This window comes from Chamaea fasciata, unplaced genomic scaffold (assembly GCF_029207755.1).
Source record: "Chamaea fasciata isolate MVZ Bird 193981 ecotype frontalis unplaced genomic scaffold, bChaFas1.0.hap1 SCAF_2, whole genome shotgun sequence".
In the NCBI taxonomy this organism is placed as follows: Eukaryota; Metazoa; Chordata; class Aves; order Passeriformes; family Sylviidae; genus Chamaea; species Chamaea fasciata.
The window spans coordinates 72,231,043-72,257,702 of record NW_027094087.1 but is presented as its reverse complement, the minus strand read 5'-3'; the positions used below and the strand labels follow the sequence as shown (position 1 = coordinate 72,257,702).

At 34.3% G+C, this 26,660-nt stretch overlaps 2 long non-coding RNA genes across 3 annotated transcripts; one reads left to right on the top strand and one right to left on the bottom strand.

Annotated features, from left to right (window-relative positions):
* Positions 1-14,371: 14,371 nt before the first annotated feature.
* Positions 14,372-17,480, bottom strand: LOC136286009 (uncharacterized). The gene is made up of 4 exons (XR_010719676.1): positions 17,469-17,480; positions 17,137-17,265; positions 16,829-16,908; positions 14,372-16,752 (listed from the first exon to the last, which is right to left on the bottom strand). It is a non-coding gene; the product is annotated as an uncharacterized lncRNA (long non-coding RNA).
* Positions 17,481-17,635: 155 nt separating this feature from the next.
* LOC136286008 (uncharacterized) lies at positions 17,636-25,372 on the top strand. Of its 2 annotated transcripts, none has more exons than XR_010719674.1 (3): positions 17,636-17,647; positions 21,132-21,359; positions 24,261-25,372. It is a non-coding gene; the product is annotated as an uncharacterized lncRNA (long non-coding RNA). The 2 variants fall into 2 exon arrangements; XR_010719675.1 differs by having other exon boundaries at positions 21,135-21,359; positions 24,261-25,371.
* Positions 25,373-26,660: the final 1,288 nt, after the last annotated feature.

The window sequence follows — 26,660 nt, the reverse complement described above, 5'->3', positions numbered from 1 at the left end:
CATTTTTTGGAAGAAACTGAGTGAATCACTTGTAAAATGGAGAAGACTCATTGGCTTAATTAAAAAACATACACAAATTGGATATTAATCCAAAAGTGGGTTTATGTGCCTTTTTTTCCTTTTATTTTTTGAGGAACATACCGTACTAGTAGCACTCTGTGCTACATGTCTGATGGCTAAAAAGTCCCAAAGCTTCATCTTAACTGGCCTATAAAAATAATTTATTTGGGAAGCAAGCTCTGTTTCTGTTTTTCTTAGAATATTTGCAGAGTTTTCTGTGTCAGTCCTCGGTTCCTTCTGGAATAAATAATTTATCTGTAATGAATTCCCTTTCCTTTCTAAAAAGCGTTTTTTACAGAAAAAAACCAAATCAAAACAAAAAAACAAAAAAAAAAAAAAAAAAAAAAAAAAAAAAAAAAAAAAAAAGAAGTATAATCTATGAGTAACGTCTAATATTGCTTGATAATACCTGAATAAAAGCATCCATGGGACAGGAGTTTTGTTAACCATCTTGAAAGGAAGACAGATATAAGTGTCTTGCTTTATTATAAGAATTCTTTTTTCTTAATAGCAAGGATATAGCTAATCTTATTCAGATTAGGACGTCACCATTACAGATGAGAGGGACAGGGGTGATGTAAAAATACCCTTTTTATATAACAGGTTTTTATAAACAAATCTTCACTTTAAAGTCAGTAAGGCAAAACAGAAACTAAAATTAACGTCAAATGATGTCTGTGAACTAAAAATACCTCTTATCAGAATATTTTAATTGCTATTTCTATGCCTTATAAATTTATAACATTAGCAAGATTTATAGAAACTAATGTCAAAAGATAGATGAAATTTACTTTGTTGTTTACTAAAAGTTTCTACGTTTGAATTAAAGAAACTGGATGGAAGAATTCAGAAAAGCACAGTTTATTCATATTACAAGTTAAAACCAGAAATATATATCTTTAATAAATTACCTAATTTTTTTATTCCATTAATATTAAAGTGACCTCCAAATCTGTTTGTTTTGTGTGCTTGTATGTATAGAAACTTTTACGTATGACATACAGATGCATTTGTGGACATAATTTATTTTTTCTTCAGGGATTATTACATAAGTAGGAAAACAACCAGACTGCAAATCAAAACCCACAGAGTAAAGGAGGACAGAGTTATACATACTTTAAGTGAAATATCACAAAATTCAGAATATATTTTATTTCCAGCACACTTTGTTAGATGATCAGATGATTCTTGATTGCAATCAAATGCACCCAGCAAGGACTTAGATTGTACATGATTTTTACCTCTGATTGGTTCATCTCTTCTTAATAGCTTGCAGATTGAACATTCATAGAACACATTGTAAATGAAGTTGTAATATCAACGTTTTGACTCACACCTAATGCTAATGGCAAATTTTTGACTTAAGCAAAACATATTTAAACTGCAGGAAAATTAATGAGCTAATGTCAGTGTTCAGAACCTAATACTCTGATTAATAGTTTCTGTACTTTGAATATCATACCACCACAGTACTACAAGTAAATATTTCAAAAAGTAAATCAGGTCTGAGTTATGTGCCAGCACCATATAAACAGAATGTATTACAGTATGCTGGAAATTTTTGTGTTCATACTGTCCAACACATTACAGCATTGCAAAATTCTGTCTGAATTATTTGATAAAATACTTTTGTTCATCATTCCTATTTGCATTTTGTTGAATGAAAGTTAAAATTTGGTAGAAATATAGGCATTTCCCTGTCACATTTCCTTCTTAGAAACAAGTTCTTATTTCAGTTATTACTCTAACAAAATTTTATAACTTAAAACAATTTATTAGGAGAAAAAGAATACAAAGGCATTAGGTCGTACATTTGAATACAGTCTACATCTCTTGCTTTAAGAAGTTATTGTTTTCTGATATAATTTTCAATCTTCTATTAACTGAAGTTATAATCTTTTAACAAGTCCTATTGGGCACTACAGTAAAGCTATTATCTACCACTACCAGAATTAGTTTCTTTATTGATTGAAAAGATTTGGACAGTTAGTAAACTTGGTTTTGGGTTGAAACTGTGGGAAACAGTGACTTGTACCACATTGCATAAAGAAAAAATACTTCAAATAAGTATTTTTGATGTTTCATGCCTGTGACTGAATCTCTGAGTTGATAATGCAAACAGAAAATTTCACTGCTAGCCTGATTTTACTTCTACGTATTTCTACAAAAGCTAATACACAAGGCCACAACATGAACAGCGAATTTTGGTGTGTCTACCAAAATATAAACATCACATGCTAATGATGTGATGTGGTCTTGAGAAGCTGCAGGATGTCAGTCCATCTAGTAAATAAAATCTGAATTTTTTCTGCAATGTCACAGTTTATGTTTCAATATAAATGCTTTAATGAGGTTGAGGACCCAAGATTAATGCATAAAAAGTATCTTCAGGTTAAAGAGACAAAAGAATTCTAATTTTAGTGGAAACTAGGAAATCTGTTTTGAAATAACATTGGGCACACCAGCTTAGGTAAGAAAATAGGTGTTTTCACATTCAAAAATGAGTTTTTAACTTATCATCGCATAAAATCCTACAGAACCTTTTTCAGAGGTCTGTAGCTATTTCTTCTTTTTTTTCAAAAAGTAAAACTGACTCAGTTGCTCAAAAAATCCCCCAGCAAAACAGGAAGAAGCAGATATTGTGCTTGATATTTAAAGTACTAATCAATGATACTACATTAATACGTTTAGCAGCAATCAATTTGAAGATTCCCTAGTTTTCATCTCAAGTTTCATAAAATTTAAGCACCATGTTTTCAGACTTTAATAGAAATAAATACTCTGAATCCAAGTGTTTAAGGTAGGAAGTGGCACCATCTGCCTTAACATGTTGTATCAACAACATATTACTAGAAATAGGAATTTTATTCAGCATGAAAGAACTGAAACAAAATTCAAGCATCTTAGATTGCATTTGAAAAGGATATCCTTTGACTATATTTTAGTAACATTATCCTAGTGGTGGTTACAGTAGCCAAAACCCCTCTTGATCAAAGAATCTTTAGTAGCTTTCTACAGAGTTATACCTCAAGAAATTTTCTTGTGATGCACCAGTATATCAGAACTGGCATCACCCTGTCATTCCATCCGTCTGCTAATGTATAACAAGTCCAATGTTATATTTGCTTCTATTGTGTGGATATATTGCAATTTCTAAATCTCAAATATTACTAGACACATGTATACCTGTAGATTTAGCTCAGATTTCCACTAAACTCTATGAGCTTAGACAGTCTACATGAAAACAGCTATGCTCAGATAACAAAATCTGGGGTATCTAAAAGCTGAATCTGCATCCCTGATGGAAATTCTGGCTTAATCAATCTAAAAGAGATTAGAGATAGGAAAGAGAAGATTAGAGAAGGAAAGAATGAATTCCTTAAAATATATTTTCAATTGCATTTTTTTTCTAGGTATTCCACTACTGCAAGCTGGTAATCAATTGCTTCAAAGTTTAGTGAAAGATGAAATTGATTCTGAGGAATTGGACACATAGGAAGGCACATTACTTATGTACACAACTTACCACAAGGGAAGGCATTTGGACTAATATGAGACTTAGTATGACAGGAATAAGTGGAGAAAAGTTTGATTGACCTTCAAAACTGAAAAAAAATTCTCCATAAAACATGGCTATTTGTGGAACATATCTGAATCTAAAAAATCACAGTTGTATTTGTTGATAGTGATAGCTTCATGCTAAATAAGAAGTCTCTATGAATTAACACCAGTAACATTTCTTTTAAACCCAAACAGTTTTTTTTAGAATACACAGAAAAAAAAATAGTTTAATATAGAATTATTGAATTATTTGAAAAAAAAGTGTAAGGAAGTAATTAGCTGATTGTCTTCTCTTGAGAAACTTTATGACTTCGTCATCCACTGCATCTTTATTCTGATATGCAAAGTTTTCACTTATGTTTAAAGGTATGCAGTCAAAAAATATTTTTGTCCTTCCAATTAATTTAATTTGGCTTCATCCATTTCAACTGTTGCTTTGAAATTCCAGACAAAATTATTTTGAAACTTGCTTATGTAAATAAACGTGTATGAAATCAGAAAGATATTCACAGCTAATGTGAAATAAAAATAGAACACAAGAGATAATTTTTTATCTAGAGGAAGCAATCAAAAAAGTCAACTACTGGTAGAACCTAGGGTTAGAGTCAATCATAGTAGGTTATTTCTGCCACCTGAGAGACCATTTTGAAAATGCTTTAAATTAGTAAATATCTTAAAAGTGGTGAGAGAGGGGAGACCAGAGGTGTTAAGCTGAAGCTTTTATTATGCTAGTTGTATGAGGATCTTAGCAGCAGCTAACTAACCTCTTTTTAGGGGTGACAACCCAGTTTCTCACTTTTCCCTCATTTAGGAGGTTGGAGTAGAAATGCAGTGACACTGAGTGAAACACAGAAAAGGGATATTTGTAAGGAATTTGGTGGTATGCTTACTTTTAGACATGCTTTATTGAAAATATGTTAACCCTATAGCCACTGAAAAATGCTGAAATACTTACAGTAAAAAAAAAAAAAACATGTTCTAAGTATTCAACATCAAATGCAGTTTGCTCTCCTACCATCTCTCTTTAAAATACCATTTTTTATTTTACTGGACAAGTTAGATTACTGGTTTTATATTTTATAGATTTACTAAAAGAAAGTTAGGGTACACTTGAAACCTCCTATCTTGTAATTTTTCCTCTTGATTAAGAGAGAGAAAATAAAAATAATAACTATTAGAAATATATATTTTCCCCTTAGTTTAATATTAACTCAAGTAATAGGAGAAAACCTACACAATTTAACAGGTTGTGGTTCAGCTTTGTCATACGTGTGTATTGGTTCTCTATCAGCCATGACTTGACTGATAGTGTGTGATTCTCCTGTGATTTCCATCTTGCATAAAGTTACACATATTGAATGTGGGTGTTTAAAGAATACTCATACCCTTTTCAGTTTTCAGCTGTTACCCACAGGCTGTTCCTGATCTCTTTACATGCCACAGCTTGTTTACTGAACAGGCACTGCAATTTTCCATTTCAAATTTTTTGAAGAACAGTGATAAATTATCTTAATTTTCAGTGCTCCTCAAAGGTGTGTCCTACTTAAATTCTATGACCAGCTATTTTAAAAACTATCAAGCTGTGTAAATGTTGTTGAGGACAAAATAGCAATCAGCAATCTGTATTTTTTCACATTTAAAGCAAATTTTTTATTGTAATTCAGTCTGGTTTTTACTCAGTTACTTATGATTTTTAAACCTGTCACTACACAGTCTACGCATATTAGCAACTGCATTATAATGAAAAAGTATTTAATTATGAATATTTCTCACTTTATTAATATATAACTTATCTGCAGAACTCACTTCAGTTTTAACAAACATATTTTCTCTTGTTGTTTTCTGGCTTGTTTATTTGGTTCTGGGTTTGTTTTTTTTATTTGTTTATTTGCTTGCTTTAAACATTGCTGGTTGTCTCCCTGTTTGAAAATATTTGGAAATCCCAAGGATGTCTTTGGATACATCCACACATCCATAATGCATGAATGCACCATTCCATCCCTCCCCTACACTGCAACAAAGGTCTAGGGTATGTTGCAGGTGAATGGCCTTTTCCACTCATATAGTCTCTTCATACAGGGAAAGTGAATAGTGCTCAGAATCCCTTGGACTCAACATATCTGAAGAAAAAACATGGAACATATTCTTTCAGCTCAATTTAAAAAAAAAAAAAAAACAAAACCAAAAAAAACCAATCCCAAACAATTCAAAACAAAAACAAAAACAAAAACAAAAAACAAAACAAGCCTACCAAAAAAAAAAAAAACCCCAAAAAAAAACAACACAAAAAAACCAAACCAAACCTAAACAAAAAAAAAAAAAAAAAAAAAAAAAAAAAAAAAAAACACACAAAATCCCTTCTCCTGCAAAACACCTTTACAAAATCAAAAAACATCTTTTATCAGTTTTAATTTTTGACATACACTTAAATCAGAATTTTAAGTTAAAATTTCATGGGGAAAAATAGAAATATTCAAATTATATTTTTCTTTAGATCTTTGAAAATTACCAAGTTTTCTTTTTAGAAAGATGCTCTAACAAAACAAAAGGATAGTTTCTGGTTTTGGGGAAAGCAATACAGAGCATCAGTATATATATACTTTTTTTTTTTTTTAATAGCTGGACAAAAGGTTAATGTGGAAGTAATTGCATGAAACTGATTAGAAATTAATAGCATGAAATAAATGGAGAATAATTTGGTGTGAGCTGTAAAGTTTTTTAAGAAAAAAGAGAGAAATTCCCAGAAATTTTTGTATAATATCTTTAAAATAAAATAATACAACACTTCAAATTTCACATCTTAAGTGTCTTGTCTCCTACATGCAAAACACCTACTGCATTTTGAACAGATTTCTGATATGATTGTAAAATTAGAAACAGATTGCTGACATTAGCCCTCTGTGATGGGAATCCTATCCACAGTACTTGCAAGCAATTTCGTTTTAAAAATTAATTGAAAACACAGCTTGATGCAATTCACAGTTTAAACACTGAAAGTCAGTGCATTAAAATCTAGATCAAATTAATATGTTCAAAAATATTTTTTTCCTTTTCAAATTATCAAAGAAAGGACAAGTGGAGAACATCTCTAAAGAGATAACTGTATAAACAACTTCCATCTCTTCAAGGTAACAAAAGAATAATGTCTTATCATTTCTTATTCAATTTAAATTATTGAGAGTAATCTTTTCACTTGTATGTTGAAACCTGCCCATATCTTTAAGTATCTGTCATACAAATAAAGGTGAAAAGGCCCAAAAGGTTCACTTTCTTTCAATATATTCCAGTGTCACCTTTGTGTATTTGACTTGGTCTTAACCACAGTACTTAACATGGGGCTCCTTGGGAGAGTTTATATTGTTCTACAAACTATGAATCCTTAACGAGACTGGCACTATTGTAGCCCATTTTCCAGTGCCCACACAGGAAAACAGCCTTAGATATTGAAATGTTAGTTATATTTTCCCCCACAATTCTGTTTAACTAACCTGCACTCTAATGGGACCTCTGGTATCTGACTGCTTTGTTGTCAAGAAAGGAACTGCAAGGAGCCTACTGTAAATAACAAGTTGGATTTTGGGTTTAATGTTGGTGTTCTTGGTGATGTGAAATTAGTTATAAATTATTACAGATTTTTTTTTTCTGAAAATTATTCAGCTGACATTTTTGTAAGTAAGAGTATTTCTGGCTCTGCAAATGAACTGCTAACAAACAAAATAAAGAATAAAATCACCATGATTCCTATAGCTTTATGATTTGAAAGCTTGTCTCAGAAGTGCAGATTTGAACTTCTTTTAAAAAAGCTCTTGCTGAAGTAACTGTTAACAGCACATAGAGAAGTTTAATTAGCAGTTTTCATAGTTTTAAAATATGGTAATTTATACAGAGAAAATCTGTTATGTGTATATGTATGCACTGACCTATTAAGCTTACATGAACTAAAGTTTAAGTATAAATCAGTCGTGACAAGTGTTTTATGGTTTACATCATGTGCCTTGGGTAAGGTAAACAAAATGCTTTGCTGGATCAAGGGCTTCAGGAAATATTCTTTAAATAACCAACTGAGCAATTAGTTGAAAGCATGGAATATGAATAGAACTCCAGCACAATTTTTGTCCACCTAATATGTCACTTATACCATACATTGTATGATATAAGGGACATGAATGAGTATAAGAAGCATAAGTATATTCATAAGTATAATGAACCATACATTGTTCATACACATTCAAATATATGGAATTTCAAAATGCCCCTATGAGTCTTATGATAACTTTTGACATTTTTCAAAGCCCATTGATAATCTCTCCAGTTTCTTTAAAATGCTTTGAACCTGCTTCCATAATTTCACAGTGTCATTTTGCTTCTCTGATGATCCATAGATGTCAAATTCTTATAAGAGGATTGTGAGCAACAGATGTTCGTGTTGGTGTGGGTAAGTTAAGTAAAGCTTGCTCCTATGGCTAGTATTTGAGGAAGGAAAAACATAAAAGCAGTATAGGAAGTACAATTACCAAGGGCAGACAGAGTGAAAAGATCTTGAATATCTGAATATTACAATCCTGCTTTTATCAGTTTAGATTTGCAGGCTGAAAGTAATGCAGGTGCTGCAATATGTTGGAGTGTATATCTTGATGAGGAGTTGCTCACTCTTCTGAAAGCTAATGACAAATGTATAACAAAGAGAAGATGGCTCTGTGTGTTTATTACTAACTGTGGTTGTAAGAAATTCCCAGCTACAGCTTTAAGGAGAATTTTTTGTTTGCTTGCTTGTTTGTGTGATCATTTTAATGACAATGCACTTTATTCTTTCACGAGCTGAACCCAGCTGTGATTAGCAATTTACCTTCCTAAGTAATGGAGTAGAAACAAAAAGAGTCAGTAGATACTGCACCAGGTGGAAAGAAAGAAATTCAGTCTAAGCACCAGCTGACATGAGTATCAAAAACAATAACCCAAGAATTATAATTGTGAAAGTGGAAAGAGCACCTGGAAAGAGATAATGAAGGGAGAAATCTGCCCTGCTATTCTGTTTGGTAATTTCTGTGACTGTTGCGGAACACCTCTGCCTGCTCAGCCCAGTGAAACAAGCTGGCCATAGGGAATATTCTGCTGATGAATCAACAGTAGAGAAGCTATTGGTAGCCCATGATAGGCCAGTGATTCTGGCAACAACAATAACAAATAATGCTCTTCAACATCTTACTGACCCTCTCAGGTGTAAATGTTATTGCCAAATAATTTTTGTCTGCTTTCTTCTTTAGTATGCCCCTGCTTTCTCTGGGTGGCTGGTCTTATTGCCATATACACTTAACCTAATTTTCTCCTTTTGTACTTCCAGATATGAATGTAAGGTCATGCTTAACTATGACATATTTTGAATGCTCCTTAGTATTACAGCATTTGAACAGGAAAATCATTATGTATTTATGACAGTTGCATATTATACAGAATTTGTTGAGGGAAAGAAAATTTAAATAAAGTGTCAAAATTAAACACAATAAAGCATGTTTAGTTAGCTTTATACTAAGACACAAAACATCAAGAAAATATGACAGTGTACTACCCATGCATTTGATTAACAACTAAAGAAAGTCAAGGAGAGGACATGAGGTTTATCCATTGTGAGACTCCATACACTCACAACCAGATTACCAGTAAGAGTGCTCATGGCAGATTTTATTCTAAGGCACAGACAGCAAAGTGCTAAATGACTGAACATCCCCACTGCAAGAGGAACATTTCCAAAGGTTCTCTAGGGCAGTGCTTCAGCCCTAGTACTGCATATCAGGAAACCCTGAAGTGCACCAGTAACACACTTGAGTGCATCAGAAACACACAGCAAGGGAAATTAGTGCCATGAGACTTCCTCCATCCTGCAGCATGGGATAGATGTACTCCATGAGGAACTGGGAACTTCCAGCCATGTAGGAGGAGCTGTGGTTCACATGTCAGCAAATACCACAGATTGCATATGGAAAAGATACCACCATTTCAAGGGTTACAGAAGGGGTAAATGACTATTAGCCAAAACTAGTCCCCATTAGCAATTCTCCTATAACTCTGTCCACTTTGATTTGAAATAAGAACTTTTACCATCTCTCCTAGCTTTTTGCCATTCTGTATCCTTGTTTACCTTTGTTTTGTTTTATTTAAATGGCTGGGGCTTTTTCAAACAATTGTCTCCTTTTCCCATCTTTAAAAATGCATTTTTTTAACAGGACTTCTCATTTCAACAATTTTATGTTCGTACTACAGAGATTTATTCACCAGTTCAACTGGAGAAATGTTAAAATTATCATCAGGATCTGTTTTCTTCAGGAGCCTTCTGGGAACACTAAGATTGACAATAGGCCTTAGAAAAACAGCAATATATTCTAGAGCTATTTATTCGTTTTGCCTTATCCTTGCTAGGAATTGTTCATCTGGGCTCTCCCCTGGGCACAGCATCTTGAAAGACCTCTTACATCAACTAGAAAGCAAAAGAATGTCAAACTAAAACACTTGTAGAAGTTCTGCTAATACTATAATTCCAACAGTTTTTTGCTCTGTTTGATCTATTTTAATTTTGTATGGCTTTCTTTTGCAACAACTCTAATCAAGAAGGTTTAAATACATTGGTACATATCCACCTTGGTTTCTACTGAGATTTATTCAGTTTCTATTTGAATATACTGAATTTACAACTAAGACAAGAGCTCTGATTTTTACTCAGGTACATTGTATTCTTTACTGCATGCATTATGACCTCATGACATACATTTATAATAATCAAGAGCACACACTTTGATGGAAATTGATATCAAACTCCCAGCAATGAAACTAAAGCTGTTCAAGATAAAAGACAACATGACATAACTTTTTTTTCAGTGCTAAAATAACATAAATGCTAGTTTCTTCACTTATAATGGTTTCTCATTATAAGAATACATTATTTTTCTTATATAGTCAGCATTCATCACTGGTTTTGTCCATAACAGAAATTTGTTTGCTTTGCTACTGAAACACTTAAATTTTCTGCTTGTTTCTAAAACAACAGACATATTGTTATGGCTTCTGAAACAAAACAAGGAAATATTAGTAGTGCCATTTTTCTTCTTTCTTCCTCCAATGCAATAATGCATTTGTAAAATGGTCCATTTTGATTGTCCAAAATATGTTTTCCATTCTTTCAAATAGTATTGTACACCAATTTCCTCCGAAAGCTTTTAAAGTTGTTTATATTCAACACAAGTGTTTCTCACTACACTTCTGTCTCTCCAAAAGCTTCATAAATACAGGGCTGTCAGTATTTATTTATTGCCTGAGATTATTTTCCCTAGGACATTCCAGTATACACTACATACATTTAATGAAGTTTTGCTTTGGTTTGAGCTTAACTCATTCACTGTTGCACACTTGAGTCATACTTTTGCATTATCAGTAACACAGCAATATTTTTTCTAAGGCCTAAGAAATTCTCTCTGGTGTAGCCTATTTGAATAAGGACCATGGATCTTTCAGATGCTTAAGCTGTACACTTCATGTTGAAAGAAAGAATCTGCAAGTTGTATTGATATGGATCTTTGTGGCAGCTTCTGTTAGAAAATGCCATGTTCTAGTGACCCATTATGCAAAATACAGAGTAAAATTAAAAATAAATTTTGTAGAATGTTTAGGATTATTCTTGCAACAAATTAGAGGAAATGTTTAGCCATATGGGAAGTAGAGTGTCAACCTTATTTCAACTAGGTTCATCATCTGCTTCATTATTGCTTGGAATACAGTATGTGCTGCAAGATAAATTAGCTTTATGCCCAAAGATATATAACATAAAATACGGCTTTAATTTGTGGAACCTGAATTTTCATTAACATAATGTTTTACATTTACTTTCAATTCATTCAAAGAATTGATTGATACATGAATCTTCATTAATTTTGTTCTTCTCCTAGACCCCCTAAACATGCATATTGATCTTACTTGCCAGACGTGCATATTAAATGCCTCTCGCTTTCTGGAACTCTAAGGCATTTGATCAGAAAATGAAAACACTGGCATGTAGTCGGCATTGTTCTTATTGGTTTAGCTGGCTTTAGTACAGCATTCACATTAGCTCTGTGCCCATAACCTCAAACTGAGCAACACTGGAAATACTTGATGTATGGAGGAAGCTTAAAGGAAAAGTGCCAAATGAATATTGGCCTTTCATGTCCTTCTCGGGTGAGCACATGTGCAAGTTGGATCCAGGATGCAGAAGAGAGAGATGAATACTAAATATTCTCAGTGCACACTGATGTCTTTAAAATTAATTCCTTTAGAACAAATCCAACATGTTGATCCAACTCAATCATTTTTTTAAACATCTTGGTCTGGATAAGGTATCATTTACTGTAAGAAGTAGCCATTTCCAACAGTAATGAAAAAGGTACAGAATAATTTTTGGGCATCAACATGAGTCAGAAATAAAATCCCCAGAAGGATAGACATGATTTATATACAGTTTCATTTTCCACATCTCAAACATGGACCATTTCACATTGATCTACTCAGACTTATAAGCATACAAAGGATTTTATTTGTTTAAAAGGAACACAGTCACAGAAAGAGCTAATCTTTGACCAATAAGTTCTGATGGAAAGTTTAGATGCTGTGCAAGGCGTTTTTTGCTGTTAGTACTAATTAATGTATTCCTTTAAGGCAATTGACTTTTACACTTTCTAAATTAATTTTTAAGAATGTATGCTTTGCCTATCTCTGAAGAAGGTGCAGGTATTTGTCAATATATTGTTTGAAACATACATTTTCCTTCTTGTCTGGTGAGGTAGGTTGTCTCGCTGCAGCGTGTGAAGACCTCTATGAAGCAGGTAGTCACTGCAGCCCGTGGAAAGGACCACAACAGAGCAGACAACCACACTGCAGCCCTTGGAAGACCTCACACTGGAGCAGTCTTTCTCTGAAAGACTTGATCCCATGTTGGGGATCATATGTTGGAGCATGGGTATATTGTGAAAAGGAAGAGGCATATATGAAGTGATCATACTATGAATTGATCACAAACTCTTTATCATATTCCTCTGCATTGCTTGGGAATGAAGAGCTAAAGGAACTGGGAAGGACAGAATGAAGTTGAGCTTGAGAGGAAGGCAGGGGTGGGGAAAAAATGCTTTAGCTTTAGTCTTTGTTTCTCACCATCCTACTCTTTTTTAAATCAGCTGCAAACTAAATTAATTTTCCCTAAATAAAATCTGGTTTTGCTGTACTAGTGAGTGATGGTAACTACTGAGTGATGTGCTTATCTTAAGCCATTTCTAGTTTTCCAGCTAGTTTTTCCATCTAGCTCTGTTCTTGTGTCCTATTGAGCAGGGTGAGGGAGAGAGAATCTGGTGGGCATCTCACAGACTGCCACAGTGACTTTGCCAAAGATTTATTCTTGATACTCAAAATTGGTCCAAATGTTAAATAGAACTGTTATGAAGTAATACTGAAAAATCAGTTTAATAACAATGAAACACATATCAGGAATAGCACTCTACAATAATACTAGAAGGTTAAAAAATTGATCTCAACTTCTTTTTGCTTAGCAGATAGATAATTTATGGATAAAAGAAAAATAACTTGATGTCCTGAGGCTCAGTAAACATACATAGAGAAATATAACAGTAAAATTATCATTGATTACATTCTCGATGACTATTTGTAGGTCATGGTTTAGGAATTATCCAATTTAATGCTCCCATTGAAACCACATCAAATAATATGCCACCCGCTCAGTTCTCCTTCCCCTCTCCTCCCAGTATAAGGCTGGAGGCATGAAATGTAAAGATCACAGGCTGAGATAAGAACAATTTACTGGAAACAGCAATGAGACAAGAAAACAAACAATTACAGAAACAATGCTGATGACAGAGGGTGCAAGAAAAGACACCTTACTGCTCAAGTCCACCAGGAAAACTCCTGACAATCCAACATACTACCCCGACCTGGAAGCAAGTCCTTCCCACATTCCCTGAAAATGGTGTGAGGTCATATAGAATAACCTATGGCATGGTCCTAACCAGGCCTCCCCTACTGGCTACTGTATAAAATGTTTTACAGTGAGCACTCATGTCCTAAAAGATATTAACTCTAGTGTAAACTTTTCCACAAGGGCATTAAAATATCTCAGAAAGAGTAAAACTAGCATAAATTACACATTTAAGAGGGTGGAGAAATAGAAGCTTTGAATGGAATGCAGGAAATAGAATAATTTGAACTTCTACCTTGTACATTTTTTTCATCTTGGCAATTAAGATTAACCAACATAAAGGAATTGTAAACAGTTATAAGAAACATTTCTCTCACCCCCTCCCTCCCTCCCTCTCCTCATAGCTCTTTCCTCCCCTGTTTTGCTCAGGTCACCATCTAAGTTACACTTTTCATATTTTTTGAATTTGTCCTGATATATAGATATCTATTTTCAGTCTAACACCACCAACATTTTCCTGAATTTTTAAAGTGCCATATATTTAAATGGGTTTGTAGCCACATGATTCTCCATCTGTTTCAAAATTCATCTAAAAATACTTATCTCTTGTCTGCTTCTCCATGTTTGCCTCTTTTTTCAGTATTTAATTATAGCTATAAAGGACATTTATGTTATATTTTATTTGAGGCATATAATTTTTTTAATTTATCCTATCTATTATTACTCTTATATTTTGAATTTCTGGTTTAACTTTCCCACCCCTACTCCCCACCCCCAGCTATTATTATATAAATTACAGTCGCTTTTTTTATCATCCTTTGTTTTCTAGTGTTCTATATTGGGGTTTGTTTAATTTTTTAAAATTATTTCTATATCTGCTGTGCTTATTTCTCCCATGAAAATGAGATGGAATCCTTCATATTCAGGAACTTTTACACAGAATCAAGACTTTTGTCATGCATGCCCTTTTCTGTTTTATTTAATTTTAAAATTATTTACTAACAATCTAGAGTTACTATTTTGGTTTTAATGAATCAAAAGTCCTATTGACTGTTTTAAGTGTTTTGTCAGAGAACTTAAAGTTAGCTAATCTTTAACAAATTTACATTGGAAGGGATATTCTGCCATATGGATTTCTGTATTTTTAATATGTATTTAAAGTAGTTTTTGATGCAAGGTTGTTCATCCTCAGGTGAGTAGTTGGAAAAATGTTGCCAATGTCTTCATTACTGTAGACACGGATTTCTGAACTCTGCCACTGGAGGTTCAGCTTTGAGGAGCTGCGCAGAGTTTATGAGGTTTGCTGGCACTCCTAGATAAAACAGCTACACTATTGTCTGGAGGTAGTTATGTGCAGAGGGAAAACCCAAGATCTCTTATACAGTCATTGAGTTAATATAGTCTCAGTCAGAATAAATTAGAAAATTATAATTCATACAACAATTTGCACAGGGATTGGATTCTAATTGAGGTACCAATGCCCAAAGGCCAGAGTAGCAACTACATAAGCAAAAATTTGGGTAAACAATATCCATGAGCAGTTACTGTTTCTGTAGAACTAACCCTACAAGTGATAATTCATATATCTACTCTTATCAGAAATGTGGACCTAGTCCCAACATTGACTTTGGTATGAATTTTGATATCCTTTGTTGACCGACTGGTATTTTGAAAATCACCCCCCAGATTTAAACATCCAGTAGAACAGTTATTGTAATTAATCTTATTAATAACTATTAAGCATACGCAACTTATATTTTCAGCTCTTTGGTTATCAAAGTGTTTTGTGTATCCTTACCTGTCAAAAATGTAGCTTCCTCAAGAATTTTGTAAAGTTCACATTTATGTACAAGAGCGTTAAACATTGAAATAGCCCCCAGGTAGACCTGTCACTCTTTCATATACTTTTTTTGCTGGAAGCAGAAATCCACTTTTTTGGATACTTAGATGAAAGTTATGACAAGGGGATTATAGTACCAAGTGAAGGATAAAGACATAAAAAGAGGTAACAATCAAGGAGGACACGTAACTCCTTTCAGCTTCAGACACAGCAGGTCCTAGATAGATAGATATGAAATACTATCATGAAAAATACAAGCCTGTTTTAGGAGTCTTGACTGTCTGGAGTAAAGTTTCCCACCACATATTTTATTTTGTATGCATTGCCAATGTATTTACTCTCTGTAGATGTTATGCTGCAACTGTTTACATGTGAACTGGTAATTAAGAAATTAATGGGACCAGGAACCTGTTCCATCTTTTTCATGAAACTCTGGTGTTTGTAAATATTTTCATTGCTTATTCAAGATCATTTTCTTAAAACAGAATTCTCAGTTGTCTGTAGTGATCTCTACTACATGTTTTAATGTAGAAAAATCCAGAAAGGAAAGGGATAAAAGAGAGGAAGGAAGGAGGTATTATGGAAAATATTTGTATGAAAATTGTGCACTATAAAATGCCGAGGTGCAGAAAGAACAGTGTGAACATCTGCTTTTTATGATTAGAAGATGGACATGATAAAAAGGACCAATATGAAAAAAATTCCAGTTCAAGGACATGTTAATAATTATGGAAGTCTGCAATGAACCATGAAAAAGCACAAAAGTAAAAAATTAGCACAACTCCCAGATGGACAGGAAATAGTGATATTATGCAAGTATGATGTCATACTTTCAGGGAACTTTATCAGGGAATTCAGCCCTCCTTCAAAATATGGAACTTAATTTTCCTTAAATAATAATGATGCTCTGGTAGGTTCAATTCATTTGGAAAGGGCAGGAGGGTTCTATTAAGAAGTCAAATAAGCTATTTTTCCAAAGAGCATTGCAACATGCAGTTGATAAATCTAAGAACACTATAGCAAATGTGAGAAAAACTTGTTGCATTAGATACACCAATAGATATTATTTGTGGAAACTAGCTTTTTCTCCCACTAAGAACAGTCTAATCCTTGTTGAGGGATGGAATTGTACTGAGTGAACTGCTGTAAAAGTGCAGCTTCTTCATACACACAGAACATTATCTCCAGCATGATAGAATGGATTCAGTCAGTATTTTCATCAGCAAAATCTATCTCCAGGCCATGGCCCCTGACTTATCTTTGGGGTGACCGGCAAGGTGAATCCACATTGGACCTGAAATAAGTCTGCCTCAGAAGGCCCTCTGATTGCTGATTAGCCTCGTAGCTACAAAAAAGAAAACCAAAATCAATGCACAAATTTAGCGGCATGTGGGCCAAATCCCAACGAGTCATCTACTCACCCTCTCCTAAACCTGCCTGGGTCCTCGAGTCTGTGGCTTCATCCCACATCTAAGCCTAGGGCTGTTACAGTGTTTGGTACCTGGGTTAGCAGGGGGCAAAGTTGCACAGCAATTCTGTGAGCAGAACTTATATGCTCACATTTACACATCTTACATGCTCTCATGTACTATAAGACACATAAATACATCCGCTATTACTTCTGAAAAAGCCTTGAGGGAGGCCCTCAAATGGACACCATTTCTCATTTTGCTGCCTTCAAAACCTACTAACTCCTAACTGGGTACCCTGCACACAGTCCTCAACTTACCAATCAGAAGCCTCAATCTCAGACATCACCTTTAACATGTAGCAGACTCCTTTAGTGGCAACAAATCTCCTGAAAGAATCTGGGGTGTCGTGCTTGATGCAACCTAGAATTCCAGGAGTTCTGCCCTTCCTAAAAGAAAACAAGAACAAACCCAGAAATTACAAAAGCACCTCACCACCCCTAAACTAAAACCCTGAACTTAAATACTCCCTATATTTAATGGCATCTTCTTCATGGTGTCTTCAAAGCCCCTATTACTTGTAGATGCCCAAAGCAGCTACCAAAAACAAGCTAAAAGAGCCTCTTCACTGAAATGAGAAGAGAGCTCTTACCCTGGCTAATCCCCAGGAGAGAATAAAGCCCCCTAGGAAAGGCTGGGGTTAATATAGCCCTGATTGGGCCCGCCTCTCTTTCCCATGATGCCTTGGGAAAAGGGAGGAAGAAACTCCCACAAGGTATAAAAGCTCTTGAAGGAGCTGCAGCTGTTTGGCTCCTCTGACTTGAATTCAAGGTGAGTAAAGGGCTTGACAGAGGAAAAAACTCTCAGGGAAATAACACAGTTTTCCTTTTTTGCTATAGTTACTTTAGGTAAGGGGGGAGAAATAAAACTTTGTGCTTTGGCAGCATAGTTAGGTAAGTTAGGTAATTTGTTGTTGACTTTGGTAATTATTTTTAGGGGCTACTATATAGTATTCTAGGTGTGACTAAATAATGTGATAAAGAATAGTGATGTCAGGAATGGTGAAAGTCTTGTTAGCACCTCTAAGTGGGGATATCTACATCATACATAAAAATAAGTAAAAGAATACGTGCCCAGGCAGTGTTAAGGTTCTTTACATGCTGGATTTGCTCCTGTTTGAGAGAGTCAGTACTAGGGCACCTGTAGAACTATAACTGAAATGCAGTTTTAAACCCTTAAAATGCTGAAAATGATAGGGTTTTCTTCAACTTAGAATGAGGAAATAAGGTGGTTACCTCCACTTAAACTGTAACATGGCAAATAAATGGCTTGTACTCTTTAACTTAAACCCTATAATTTTGAAAAAGAGTGGTTTCCCTCATTTTAAAGCTTGACAGAGATGGAAAAAGGGGGACTTTTCCCTCAATTCAAACCTCTAAAATGGTGAGACAGCTGGGCTCCTGTAGACTAGTAGCCCCCTGGACAGGCATGCCTAGGAAACCCTCTGAAGGCAACCAGTCACAGTGGGAGCTGATATACTTTGCAGCATGGGGTGACGTGGAGAAAAGTCCTGCTGGTCATTCAGTCGCCTGCATGACTCTGTCTGCCTGTGAAACGCTGGGGTGCTGGGCTTCACTCTCTGTGGAAGAGAACTGTCCTTCTTGTCAGATGCCTTGGGCTAAAATTGCAGTTCTGCCTCCAAAATTCCTCATGTCCTAAGTTTGTATTTATCTAGAAAATTCTCCCAATTTTGTAAGCAGTTAGCAGTAATGTTTCCTCCAGCATCCAAGGCTGCCCTTGGAGTGCTAAAGGCTTCCTACAAACTGACATCAGGAACCTGGGCAGGTGAGTTCAGTTTCCCTTTGTAATGGGGCATGGTTCGTGCCCAAGTCCCTGTGCCTGGCACTGGGCTTCTGCCAGCTAGAATCCTGAATGGATCGGGATTCCAGCCAGATGCAAGCTGCCACAGGTTGGAAGCCTGGCTGCTCTTGGAGGGCTAAAGGCTTCCTACAAACTGACATCAGGAACCTGGGCGGCTGAGTTCAGATTCCCCTAGAAACAGGCCATCGTTTGTGCCCAAGTCCCTGTGCCTGGCACCGGGCTTCTGCCAGCTAGAATCCCGAACGGATCAGGATTCCAGCCAGAAGCAGGCTGCCACAGGCGGGAAGCCTGGCTGTCCTTGGAGGGCCAAAGGCCTCCTACAAACTGACATCAGGAACCTGGGGATCTGAGTTCAGTATCTCTTTGTAAAGGGCCATCGTTCGTGCCCAAGTCCCTGTGCTACCTAGAAGTGAGAAGTGTAAATTCCATTAATCTGCTGGATTCAGGTTTAGAAGACAAGACTGGAATTCAAAATTATCTTGATTTCCTGTGGACATGGCCTGATAATAAGACTAAAATTTGTACAGACATCTTCAAGTCTCTGGCTACTAAAAGAAAAAACTATGGAAAAAGGAACCAATATACCACAGCTTGCTATAGATGACTAATTCTTCTCTATGTATTCTCAGAAAGCACCTTGGAGTAGTCAGTTGAGTTTGAAATAAGGACAACTGGAAACAGAGTTGGTAGTACAGTTAGCTGGGAAGCGCTGCTGATAGGCAGTGTAGAATTTTATGATAATGTTTCTAAATAGATAACACAGTGTCTGGTACTATCATCGAAATACTCCTGCACTTGTGACAGTGCCAGGGTTGACCTAAAACATCTTTTACAGACCCACTGTTCTTTAGGTTTGTGTTCCCATGACCTGTTTTCTTTGTGAATATGAGGGAGTTAAGGGATAAAACAAAAAAAAGTAAACCATTGATAACCACACCTTTTTTGCCTCAATAAAAAGAAAAAAATTACTCAGGAATGATGAACTTCAAAAGACAACTTAATGATATTTTATGAAAAGGAGAAGATAATGATGCAGAGATCAAAGTGGAAATCTTAGAAATGGTTAACTCTTGAATGTTGTTTGATTACCTTTGAAAGGAATTTAAAGAAAACAAAACACAAAATACCTCCCAACAAAGTGAAAGGTTTCCAACTTATGAGGGAAAAGACTGAACTGAACTAGCCTCACACAAGTGTTTCATAAACTATAAAATACTTTTGCTTTTATTCCTAAAGTTATATCCTGGATGGGATAGTATTTACCTGTTACTGTTGGTTTATTTTTATTAATTTATTTTTTATAATCTCCCTTTAAGAGAATCATTTTTACCAAAGAGATTGGTTTGCGAGTTTTAAGTGGAGCAAATTATTTAGCTGAACATCAGAATATTTAGTTTTATTTTTCTAAATGTCTACATAGAAATTTAAGATAATTTCTTCAATTTGAATCTAGAAATTACTGATGACAGTCAGATGCTGGCAGAAGGCTTACAGAAATGAATATAATATATGCTATTTAAATAGTAGCTCAAATTGTGCAGAGCTGTAAGCAAAGCATGAGTACTTCACAAGAGGCATTAAGTCCCTCTTGTGCTGGTAAACTTGCTGTGTCGTCTTATTGCCAAGCAATAGAAATGTAATGTGCTGATCTGGAGAGACAGAATTTTCCCACTCTTGGAAAATTTTTGTGATTTCCCAAATGCTTTCATGCAGTGTTGGCCAGAAAGCTTGGCTAAATATATCCCTTGTGGATTTTCTTATTGACCAGTATAATTATAATGAGGGAACATTCAAAATTTTCAAGGAGACAAAAAGAGACTTAACTCCAAAGCATTTAATCCCCATTTTCCTCCAGTTTTACCCAGGGTTCACGATATTCATGCTTGATTTGGGTTAACCTACTTTTTTTTCTAATTAATAATTCAATATTTATACAAAATAGACAAGATCAAGCAGTCGAAATTAAATCAGATGTTATAAAATAGCCAAGTGTCTGCTTAACAAAAGTGTCTGCTTAACAAAGAAAGAGATTTAAGTCAGACAGAAAAGAGGCAAAGTATGCTGAAACACCATAATCAGGCTCCTGCTAGTTACTCTGGAGCAAACAGACGTGCAGTCAGCCCAACCTTCTTTCCTTTCAGTCAGCCCAACTTTTCTTCCAGTACTTTTGTAACTGATGTTTCATTCACACTGGTGCATTCCCACAGAGAGTCTTAATAGTGACTAACAGGAGATTTAATGTTTTTTCATAAAATTTATATATACTTCTCTACTGGAACTTTCTATCATGTCCTACACAATTCAGAATCCGCCTACTTTAAAATGCCCTAGAAGCCTAATTTTGCCCTTGTTTCAGAGTTACCTTTCTTTTCCAAATCTGATGTAAGAACTTCAGTTTTTTCTGAGGTTATTTGTAACATCAGTGGTTTTCCAGCAGGTTCCTATGACCAGACAGAGACCCTTCTTTCTCCACAAATGGTCAAATGATGGAGCTTTGCTGTCATTGCTGCTTCAAAAAGCAAATGAGCAGGGCAGATATTTGCTAATGAGGAACAGCAAATATCAGATGCTCCACAAGTCCCTCTTCCCATATATATGCGTAAAGACTGAATCCAGGTCCAGAAGCTGAACTGCTGCAGCATTAGCCAACACAGCTTGGCAGGTATGCTATTCTTACCTTCTGTAAAGACTCTGCAAAGTTTGACTGCATCATAATATTCATTCTGTCGCCATACCGTGATTCAACATGTGCTTATTATGGCTGCTCTAGTCACATAAAAAATTAGCCAGATCAGCACACAGAGCTGAATTTAATTATAGAAACAAAGTAGCCTTCCCTCTTTTCCTGATGTGAAAATCTGTATCTTTGAAAAAACAGATATTTCTAATACTTTTAAAATTTTGTAAAACCGGTTGTTATATTCCAGCTGAACTGTTGTCAGGCACTGGAACAGGCTGCCCAGGGAAGTGGTTGAGTCACCATCGCTGAGGAGGTATTTGAAAGATGTGTAGATGTGGTTCTTACAGACATAGTTTAGTGGTAGACATGGCAATATTAGCTTAATGGTTGGGCTTGATGACAAAGGTTTTTGCCAACCTAAACTATTCTATAATGTTATAATTCTATCAGGCTGATATCTGAAGCTACTTACTACTATCCATTGCAGATTTATCTTGGAAAGAGTCTACTGGAGTGGTAAAAAGCAGTCTCAGAAAAAGAGTGCTGTAGAGTTTCCTGAACACAGGGTTCAAGCCTTCTCATTAATAAAATAATTTAATTAATTAATATACTAGACCTGTTTTCTAAAAGGGCTATTACAACCAAAGTTAAACCATGACATTAATCATAAAAGTTGACACTGCCATCAATAGGCCATCCTTCTTCTGTAGGCCATCAGTATTGTCAAACAACAGTTATGGATATGTAAAATTGACAACTATATATTCACATGAATATTCAGTTTTTGAATGGAAATTTAGAATATGGGTTGTGACACCCTGAGAGCTTACTCCTTTAATCAGAATCACAGGAGTAATTTATTTGAGTAGCACCCATTATTGACACTGAGGGAATTGATCAGTTAATTTATAAACTGAACAATTTAAAACAATGTGGCAGAGTTGATCACACTGTTTGATTCTAAATTAAAAAGGATATCTAGAAGAAGTATTTAACTTAAAAAGACACAAAGAAATTTCACTGCTGTTTGGTGCTATTTAGAACTGTTTCTGTGTAGGAAGCAAGACAGAGAAATTATATTTATAATAATCATGACTGATATTCATGGTGAAAATTGAAAGATATTTGTGAACATGCATGATATTTATTATAGAAAATGTGATTTTGCATTCCAGATTGGGGTAATCTACTAAGTACACCATGCTATGTTCCATGTTAAGTATCTTTAAATTTCAGGGCAGCAAAGCATGCTTTATTGTATGTTAGTTTCTGGGCCTAAATTCATGGATGCTGGCAGAAAATAAATAAAAAATAAAATCCTGTTTGGCTGGCAATTAATATGTAGGCTGTTTAAAATATTTATTAATTAGCAGATTAGTGTGTATGTTCAATAGAAGCAGACAAGCATGAAAATCTGAACATGTAAATATGATTAAATTACATCAAAAATTAGATTCTTTATCTTCAAATCAACAGAAGAGTGTGTAATTTGCACCTATTCATCAGAATAAACAGGTACTTTGTTTCTTAATAAAGTCTTTCACATGAATGCATGCCTACAAGCAAAGCAGAGCAGTTATTTTTGTAATAAATTTACTGTATGGTATAGGAAAAAGTGAGATGAAATTCATTAGGTATCTATTTTGTCATGAAAAGTGGCCCTAAATGCTGAAGGACAGGTACTTTAAAATCTAAAACATTCAACAAATAAAAAACAAATTGCTTTTCTAGTCCCACCTCCCATCATAAAATATCTGGGGGGGAAAAAATGAACAAGAAATTTTCAATAATAGGCAAATAAAAAACTGAAAATCCATTAGTTCAACTATACATTAAACAGAGAAAAAAGGATGTCTTAAATGTCAAATTTTATCACCATGGTCAAAACCAAAAATCTGGATACATTACTATTACTATTGATATTGTATTAACATTTACTTTAAGAGTTGTACAATTGGATTTTTAAAATGTTTAAATAGTGAGAAAAAATGGATCACGTTTTAATATATAAATATTTTCAGTTCTATATTTAGAATAAATCTTCAAAATATGTATGTTTAAGTGTATTTACCATAATATTCAGTAATGTTTTTCTAAAACATCCTTCAATGAGAATTAAGGTAAGGTAATAAAATTACCCTATGTGGTTAATAAAAACAATTTCTAAAAATAATAATCCATCAACTTTTAATGATGTAATATAAAATTGATTCATCAAAAGAAAGGTGTTATTATTAATTTTTTAAATGTTCTTCTAAAATATATTTGAATTTTTATTCAGCCTTTCTTCAAATTATGTCAGAAGAGAGACTTTATGGAAAATGAACTACTTGGGGGGGAAAAAAAACCAATAAATTAACTTCTGTCTTTGAAATTTCTAATAAAAAGTGTGCTGACATTACTAAAATAAACACTGTTTTAGGAAACTAAGTTGAGAATGTGGTCCTTTTTTTTAATGAAATTTTGTTTGTTTCCAAATCAATCTTCTTGATTGCATTGAATTTATAATTTATTTTTTAAATAGTTGTTTAGAACTCCCTCATTGACGTATTAGAACTTTTTAAAATGTAATTTAAAATAGATCAATACATAAAATGATATGCACGTATTCTCCAAATTATTTCAAATATTCTGTTGTCAAAACATTTTTATTAATGATATTGTACACTAGAGCAGTAGATTAATTAAGGTAATGAACTTCTGAAAATAGAATAACAATGTTATGTATAATGGCAGGATGCATTCTGGGTCAGCTCCATCTTACATTCCTTCCTGTGCAATGACAAATTTCAACTTAATATGATTTCACATCTAAAGCAAGATCAATGAGGTCAGATTTTTTGAGTTGAATTGACTAGATTTTTCCATTTCTGTTGTTCCTAGCTGCTGTTCTAAGCGGGATACACAAACCTGAAAAACATATGCAGGACAGTTAAGATACCTGAAGACACAGCAAGTGACCCAGTCATCCAACCGCCAGCAGTGGAATCAAACCCTAGAAGAGTAAAGCAGAAGTCCCAAAAATCTTCTCTTGTACCTGCCAGCCTCTTTGGACTTTCAAATACCATAGAGCTTTTCAAGTGGAACTAGAGATGGAAATGCACATCTCAAGTGGGCAATTGAGCCAAGCTTCTGAAGTTAAACTTCTGAATCTCGAGTATCACCCTTAATGACTGAACTCCTTCAAATAGCTTTCTTACATCCACTAAAATATACTAATCTAAAAATTAGTACTGATCTTAAAATGTCTAATTATAATCATCAGTGAATGCTATCAGCAGAGCTGCATTAGAGGACAAATCATCTGTAGTTATCAGAATCTGAACTTACCAACACGAAAAGATTGGTTTCAGGGGGTGGAAAACCTGCTTTCATCAAGCTGGTATATTTATAGACCAATCATCTGACAAGATGTCAAAACATGAGAGGAATTCCTGGAAATGAACACAATTGCAGTGTAAAGTAAGTTTAAATGAACTTCAAATTTTATAAAGAGCAAACTCTAGACTTTTCACTTTTTTACTGTAAATAAAAAATCTTGAAAATAATGTTGTCCATACTAATATTTGCTACGTCATGTAACTGAATGTTGTATATAAAATAAGGAAATATTGAGGTGGAAAGGCTGAATAAAATTTCAAATACAAACATAAAAAAGCAGTCTCTTACTAACACGTGTGTATGACATAAAACATACATTTGCACTTCAATGCCCACCTGAATAAAATCATAGATTCTTACATATGGTGGATTATAAAGCTATGCTGCAAGAAATACAAATGCATCTGACTTGCAGGACTTCAAGCAACTGAATTCTGTTTTAGATGAGCCATTTATGATCTTTGTGTTTATACAGTAGTTCATGCATTTCTATTCACAAATACACTACAAAAAATTATTGTCTATATAGACAAAACATTGTTGAATATTTCAGCCTTGGCAGTAAATATTCAAGTAAGAGCAATTGAAGAAAATGCATTTAAGAAACATAAGATATAGATCTTCTCTACATTTCAACAGTCTCAATTTTCTTTTTTTATAATATAAAGGGGGCTTTTGTTGTTATATTCAGCAAATTAGTATGTGATTATCTTTTTTTAATAGGAGAATATTTAATCTTCCTTATGATAACATAAAATTCAGAATTATGTATCTTAGAAAATGTAAATTTAAATAATAATTACACATAAATGCGTAGTATAATTGGCAGATATCTCAAAATGATAATCTAAATATTTGACTTTTAGAAACAAGTTGTGGCGAACATTCTAACGCTGAACTGAGATGTGCATAAAATGCAACACAATTATTTCATATTTAACCTGCACGGGCCACTGTTATAATAGAAACTTGTGCCATCAGTCAGGGTTTAAACCAATTTTTGCTTTAAAATAACTAGGTTATCATTTCAGTTTAAAATCTCGAGTAATAATCACCCAATAATATGCAATATATATATATTACACAACTTTTACAATATTATCCCTTCAATTATGCTATGAAACTGCAATGAGTCCTCTTCATCATGTGCTTCCACTTCAGATCCTTAAATCACATCCTCAACACCACCAAAAGATCAGTTTCATTACCTTCCTTAGTAATTGCAAAAATTAAAAAAAATACAAACTTGTTCAGAGGATAGGAAAATTTTCGTGAAACTTGCGCTTTTTTTTGTTCTGTCAGTTGCAAAAATTTCATCACTCTAGAACATGTATTATCTTTATCACTATCCATGCCTTCCAAGTGCACAGTTCTGCACCTTGATAACAGTAAACCGCTCTATGATATTCAGTTCTGACTACGTTTTCATAAACTTTTCTCTAATATATTGCTAGTTCATTAATTTTTCTTAAGCCTGTTATATATTTTCATGAAGTCAGTTTTACGGAAATGCTGTGTATTAGCTCTGCTGACTTATCAATCTTTTGAGCAGGGACCTGCAAATGATGGAACCACAGCTGGATTTTGGTTAAGCTAAAAAATCAAGGACTAGACAGAAATATAGCATCTCTGTGACTACAGGAGAAAAAACCTCTACAAACAAGCAAACACAAACAAAAACCATGAACAAACAAACAAAAAACACCAAGAAACCCACAAGCAAACAAACAACACCGCCCAAGAAAAACAAACCAAAAAAACCCCCCAAAAAACCCCAACCAACAAAATTCTTGGTATCTGAGTGAAGACCAGAAATCAAATTTTTTGTTGTTCCCCTCTATCAATCACAAGTAAAGGCAGAAGACCATTTCCTGCAGTCTAAGTAATACTCTCTACAACAAA